Below are 6,916 nucleotides of genomic sequence, written 5' to 3' on the forward strand. Positions count from 1 at the left end.
TATATCCCCCTGCCTCGGAACCACCCCTTTCCTGAGGGCCCTTTGATGTGAGAGCAGCCAAATCCCGTGCGCAACGAAAACGCACCAGCGACCTGGAGCGTTGCCATAATAATCAATCATTGTGGAGGACAGGGAGCTTTGGGCAGAGAAACTTTTTCTTCTTCAAACTCTGCTCGTCTGTCACAAGATGCATACAGTCATGATCAGTGAATATAATCACTGAATATGCTCTAATCATATTTATCAGGGAGCCTAATAGAAGTACATGTACCATGATGATATGGGTGTCCAAAATACAATTTTAAAAACTTACTCTGGCACAGTTGCAGTGTTCTACTTTCTAATCACTGAGCTACATTATTATATCATGCCTACTCCAATATAAATCAGGGTGACAGGCAGCAGTGGCTGATGTGGAGCAGTGTTGTAGTGTCAGTGCAACAGGAGAAGGGAGATGGCAGCAGGTCCGGAATGGTAACCATATCGTGTTGGCCAAGGCTCCGGGAGTCGTACTCACCTCCTCCGTGCCAAGCCGGCAGTGGTGCGCCGTGGCCGGGTTCGGCAGCTCTGCTCCCCGGGGAGAGGGAGCAGAGAGGGGCCGCTGAGGTCTTAAGGTGGAGCGCGTCTCCCACCGGGCTGCCTCTGCGCTCAAACCAAGGCAGGCAGAGCCCCTGTCCTCCGGCTTCTTCCCCCACCCGCCCGGACTGCTCCTTCTCTCCAACAGACAGGAAGAGTTTACGATGGAGTTTCATTAAAAATAACTGGCAAAGCAGAAATCATATCATCTACAGTGCATCCAGAGACGCCACAAACACGCCACACTCCATTCACTAAAGTCAAATATTAATATATCTGAAGGATATCATGTAAAATCTCTGATAGAGAACAATAAAATAATATTCAAAATGTAAGAATATCATGTTATATAACAACAACACGTCATAAGTGTAGTAGTTAATGATTTTTTTTTACAACACAAAACAATCTAGAAGCTCTTAGAAAGCTTTTTGGCACAGTTTCCACTTTGCTGTGTAACTTTTGACTCACTGGAGCAAACATCACTCACCAGACTCCTGAGGGACAGATTATGGAAGTCCACCTTAAAAGTTACAACTCAGAAAAAGTGAGTAGTTGTAGTTTGGTCATTTCCCAGTAGATGGTAGTCATGAATTAAGGAAATTCCCCAGACTGCTTCAGGGGTTTTTCCATGACTTTATGTCGCAATACTAACTTCGGCCAGCAGGTGGCGCCTTAGCATCACATTTGGAAGCTTGTGAGACTGCATGCTGTGAGCCAGTGACCTCATGGAGGCAGATGTGGCTCACTGATGGACCGTGTGGAGGATGCTGATAATGGAAATGCAGGTTTATATGTTCATCAGCACACATGTAGAAACACAATTTGATCCCCATTTAAATCATCTTATTTTAGTATTTACCTGAGGCTTCATGGTGAAATTGGAGGATGTAAAACCTGCTCTTTTCCAGTCTTAACCTCAGTTAATTTCCACCCTGACCCATACGTTTTATTTATTGTGGAACTGACGTGAAACTAAAACTAGAGAGAAACTGCAACTGAAACATTTTGTGGAAAGGCATGGTTCTGCTGCTGGAAATGTATTTTTATATCATGTTCGGTGACAGTGACGCCCCCAAGGGGTGGCCGAAAGGGGCCAGGGCTACCCTAACACAGTTTAAAAGACCTATTCCCAGTCAATGGGTGCGGTTACATGATGGCTTCTCATTTGGAATGAAATAAATCTGAATGAAATTATTCGGAATTAAAGTTTTTCCATGTAGTTTACATTCCGAATGAGGGTTTACACGGGAGATCAGTTTAATCGCCTTTATTTGGGTCCGTGCAAGGTTTGGGGCAGGGAAGGTTTGTGATTGGATAGGGGGCGGGGCGGATGTTACGTGTTTACATTTACCGGAAGAAAACACTGTAGTCCTCGCTCCGGATAACAAGATGCTTGACGACGCCGTTCTTAGTGCCTTTTTCAGGCTTGTTTTGCTTATATTCTTGAAGCAGCAGTACGACAACAACCTTGTTCTGCTAATGCTTCGTCTGTTGAGGAGGAGAAGGGAGGTAGAAGGTCGAAGAAGGGAGATAGAAGACCATGCTGTGGCAAATGGAAACCGGTGAGTGCAACGAGTCCGACTGCTCTATCTCAGCCTGTTGCTATGCAGCCCGTTGCTATGCGTGCTATATACGTCATTGCGCCAGAAGGGCAAGGAAACGAGCATGTGCAGAAAGACTGGAATGAACTTAGGGAGGAATGAGTGTATACAAGTGCGAGAAATTCTTTCATTCGGAATGACAAACGGAATAAACCACCCCCTTTAATCGGATTTAATTTTCAATCAGAATGACCGTTTACATGACCACTTTTAATTGGAATGGCCTTTCATTCCGATTAAAAGTGGAATTAAACTGTGCATGTAAACGTACTGAGTGTTTTTGCTCCTGACAATCAGTGTTCTCCTTCAAATTAAAGCTGTATATTTGTCTTTTCAAGGAAAAGGACAACCAGCTTATACATAACACATTAAAATAGGATTGTTGCGCCACCACAAGATTTTCAGTGGCCCCATCTGGCCACCCCTATGAAAATTTCTGGGGACACCACTGTCCAGTGATACTTCTTCCACTTCACTACATTTCAGAGGGAAATGTTGTACATCTTACTCCACTGACATCTATAGCTACAACAATATAGCTATAGCTGCTATAATGAGAAACAACATGAAGTTGCTGATTGGACTCAAGTACATTTTTTTTTTTTGCTTGTAATGGAATTTATCTACGTATATTGTCGAGTTATTTGGTTTTTTGCCTCAATGCCTGCCTAAACTCGACCTGGCAAAGAGGACGACAGAGAACGCTGAACAACTCCGTTCATTTTTCCTTTTCTTTCAAGAGAAAGAAACAGTCAGTAATACGATGATAACCTTAAAGAAAAGACCATACAATCATGTTAATTAAATCAGTCATCTGAAATCTTTTATGTTCATCACTTTAGTTAAATCAATAAAGTTAAACCAATTATAATCAACAATCAGACATTATCTGTGAACAAAATATACCCAATAATTAATTCTAACAATCAATTTCATGTTATACCAAATATTTATTAGATATTTATTACAATTGCCAATGATACTATTGCAAACCAAATAATTATACTCCTTTAAATAAGTTTAACTTATTTACCTATTTTAAACAATCATGAAATTACTTTTAATGTCACTTTTAACCAGTTTTCTAAATATGGAAATTCTCTTTTCTTACACTTTTTTTAACAAGTCAATTCAAATCAAATCAGTAAATTATTATCAATCACTAAATTTAATCAAATTCCATCCAGCAAACGAACTCATAATTGAATCACGTCATCTTAAACTTTTAAATGTATATACACACCACTGAACTATAGATCCTGCTATCAAGCTAATCAAATTCAATCCATCAATAGAATTAAACTATCTTCAGCCACCAAACACAACTCAGACATAAACCACAAACACATGACATGCTCGGCTAAATAAGGTGAACAAACATTTCTAACCAAACCAAAAAACAACTTGCACCACAATGAATGAAACTATTAATGGATTGCTCACTTTCCCTAATAACCATCACATCTAACAAACATATATTTTACTTGTGCAGGTATCATTGATGCGTCAAACATTTCCCTGGCTCGTCTCCCTGCAGGCCACACTGTGCAGACAAAGGAGCTCACCTGTCTGAATCAAAGCCAGCCTCTCTCTCTCAGTGCATGCCAGGGACCTGAGCTGCCACACCTATTCAAATTAATTACCTCAACACTGCCCTCTTGTGCTACTCATCATCTGAATACCTCCTCCGCTGCTCCTTTTGGCAACAGGCCACACATTGACAATGGTCCTCCTGTCGTAACATATCGATGTCATAACAAAACTGACGACACAGACACAAAGATATTTAAATATATATATTTTATGTACATATATTCATGTGGATGACTAGAAAAGAAACACTATATTCTTACAAAGGAATGGTTCTGCACAGTCATATTCCTAAGTTAAATAGTAATTTGATACAAAATTACTATAATAAATAAAACTCATCTCATTGTTTTTTTATTCACACATACAAGTTGTACAAACAATAAATTACAAGTTCAGTGCTGTGTTTCTGTCGTTCAGCGAGAGGGGTTTCCCCACCGGAAGAGTCAGAGTAGGTTGTGTGTTTATGTGTGTGTGGTGTGTGTGTGATTGCTTCTGGAATACTGTAATGCGGTGTAACTGAAGGATTGTTTCTGTGTGTGTGTGTGTGTGTGTACATTTCTGTGTAAATATGGTTGAATACTAAGACATATATGAAAAATCTACTCATTGTACAAAAATGTCTACACGTGTAAATAAATCTGTAGAAGAGGAAACTGTGCGAGTGGTATGTTGCTCGGGGTCGTTTGTTTTCTCCTGCACAGGTGCCACATGGGTGAGGTTTGCTACAACGGAAAATATATCAGGTGCTGGAAATTTAACACAATTACAGAAAGGTATTTTTGTAAAAATCCACTTGATATGTAATGAACATTGTCAACACTGTACAAATTAAAGCATGATATTGTGAGATTTTGGTGGAGGGTTTTAAAGAATGAGTTCACCGTGATTACAAATTTTAAAAAAGCACATTTCCACACTTTTTGTTTTTGTTGCGCTTCAAGGAATAATTTGACATTATTATTTATTTTCTTGAGAGTAAGACAAGAAGATTGATACCTCACACATATATGTTGAATATGAAGCTAGCACCAGTAGCCTGTTAGCTTAGCATTACAAGTTGTATTTATGCTTCGATTTTTGTACAGATTAAACATGATGTGTTGATTAAGAGATGTCAGTATATTATTCTTAATATTTGGGCAGATCCAGGCAAGCTGTTTACCCTTGCTTCAAGTCTTTATGCTAAGCTATGCTATTTCCTGGCTCTAGCTTTATATTTAAAAGACAGATACGAGACTGGTGTCAATCTTCTCAACTATTTCAAGGCAAGAAAATGAATAAGCATATTTCCTAACATGTCAAACTATTTTTTTTTAAAGTACAGCTCATCCCAAAATCAAAAATACATCTACTGTTAGCTCACCCAACACCACTGAGCTAGCTAACATTCAAGCTCAACTTAGGAGGACAGCAGTAAAGTTTACATCTCATACTCTCAGGAGCCTCTGGGCTACAAGTAGATGCACTCTTCCTTCTGTGTGGTGATATGGTTGCCGGGTGAAAATAGTCCCTACATATCAAATTACAGTTTGTGGATTATCTTGAGTAACTGGGTCATGATTTTTGGAAAGAGACATTGTTGTAGAGTCTTTTAAAAAGGTATGTTTTTGGTGGCACATCAAGCTAAGTGCCATCTAATTCCATTAAATTGGAGAGAAGGCAGACGTCTCTACGGCCAATATCTCCAACACTTGGCAACTCACACCAAAAGCACTACAGGTAGAAGTAAAAATATGTATTTTTGATTTCAGGTGGAACTGTCCCTTTAAATCAATAGCAACATCGCCATTCAAAATCAGTGTTGTGTTTCTTTAGCAGAAACGATTTCCAAAGAAATTCATAACCATGAAATTTGTGGATTGTCATTTTTCAAAGCTGTGACCACCACAAAGGAAATTCCATTCATGCAATGGGGTAAAGGAACCAGATGGAAATCTCCAAGCTCAAATTTTTGTATTCTGGGTGATCTGACCCTTTAAAATCACCCATGTGTGGCACATTGTGAATTGCTGTAATGTGGCAAACACCACCCGCCAGGGTTGGAAACAGGTTAAAACAATCATCAGGATGTGGAGTAGAGAATGAGTGATGAGGGAAGAGCTGAATTGCAAAGGGACATTAATGACTGCATTAGTATCTCCCTTGCTGTCGTTGCGAGTATCCAGGGCACACATTGTCATATTAGCATTGCTTCCTAAAAAGATAAACACACAAACAAAAACATGAGGGTCGTAAACCTCCCAGCACCAGCATAACGACTGATACACATCGAACTGAGAGTGAAGAAGGTTCAAGATGCACATGTTCACGGTACATAATGTATGTGCTCATAACACAGGCCTGGGTTCATGAATGTGGTAGCCCATAACATGCACACAAAGACAAACACACACACGCACACACTCACACACACTCTACCCACACCAAAAATCAAGCATTGCCCCAAACCTGTGAGTCATCATTAACCTCCATAAATGTTAAGTAGTGTCGTGGTTAGTTTGCCCCTTTGTCAACTGAACTAAAGCTTGTCCTCCGTAGGCTCCCTTTCCATCCCATCACACCGTGCTGCTGTTTCTAAGCTGTACAGGTGACTCATGTCTTTGGGCTTGACTTTCTTCCCAAATTGTCGTTGCAGAGTGGAGAAACTTTTAAAGAACATGAGCAAAGATGTATCTTAACCGTTAAGGACCTAATGCACTGTCCATTTGCCAAATGTCAGGGTTTACCCATTCATTCTTCTTCAGGAAGTCACCCTTCTACGTTGGACGTTCTTGACATAACAGTCACCACTATGTGAAATAGTTTATGATAGTCTTCCCTTCTTGTGCTGCTTCTCGGTTTTCAGCTGGACAGATCAGTCAAATAAAGGCCTCATCCACCTGTACACGGATATATTTGAAAACGTAGCTTTTGGACTTTCGACCACATGCAAACTGTGTTTTAGGTCACTGACAATGAACCTTTTGTAAATCTCTGTGCAGGATGAAGGTGTGCAGAAGCCCCAGAGTTTCTGGCTGGTATCATTAGAGCGTGCCCCATTGTCTTAGCTTTACGCTAACAGTTTTTTTCAGCTTTCCGACTGCCCAACATCTTCTCCTTGAAGATCTTCTTGCGTGGCTCGAAGGTTAGGGTTATATCGCCCC

Source organism: Epinephelus lanceolatus, chromosome 24 (genome assembly GCF_041903045.1).
Source record: "Epinephelus lanceolatus isolate andai-2023 chromosome 24, ASM4190304v1, whole genome shotgun sequence".
NCBI classification, from domain to species: Eukaryota; Metazoa; Chordata; class Actinopteri; order Perciformes; family Serranidae; genus Epinephelus; species Epinephelus lanceolatus.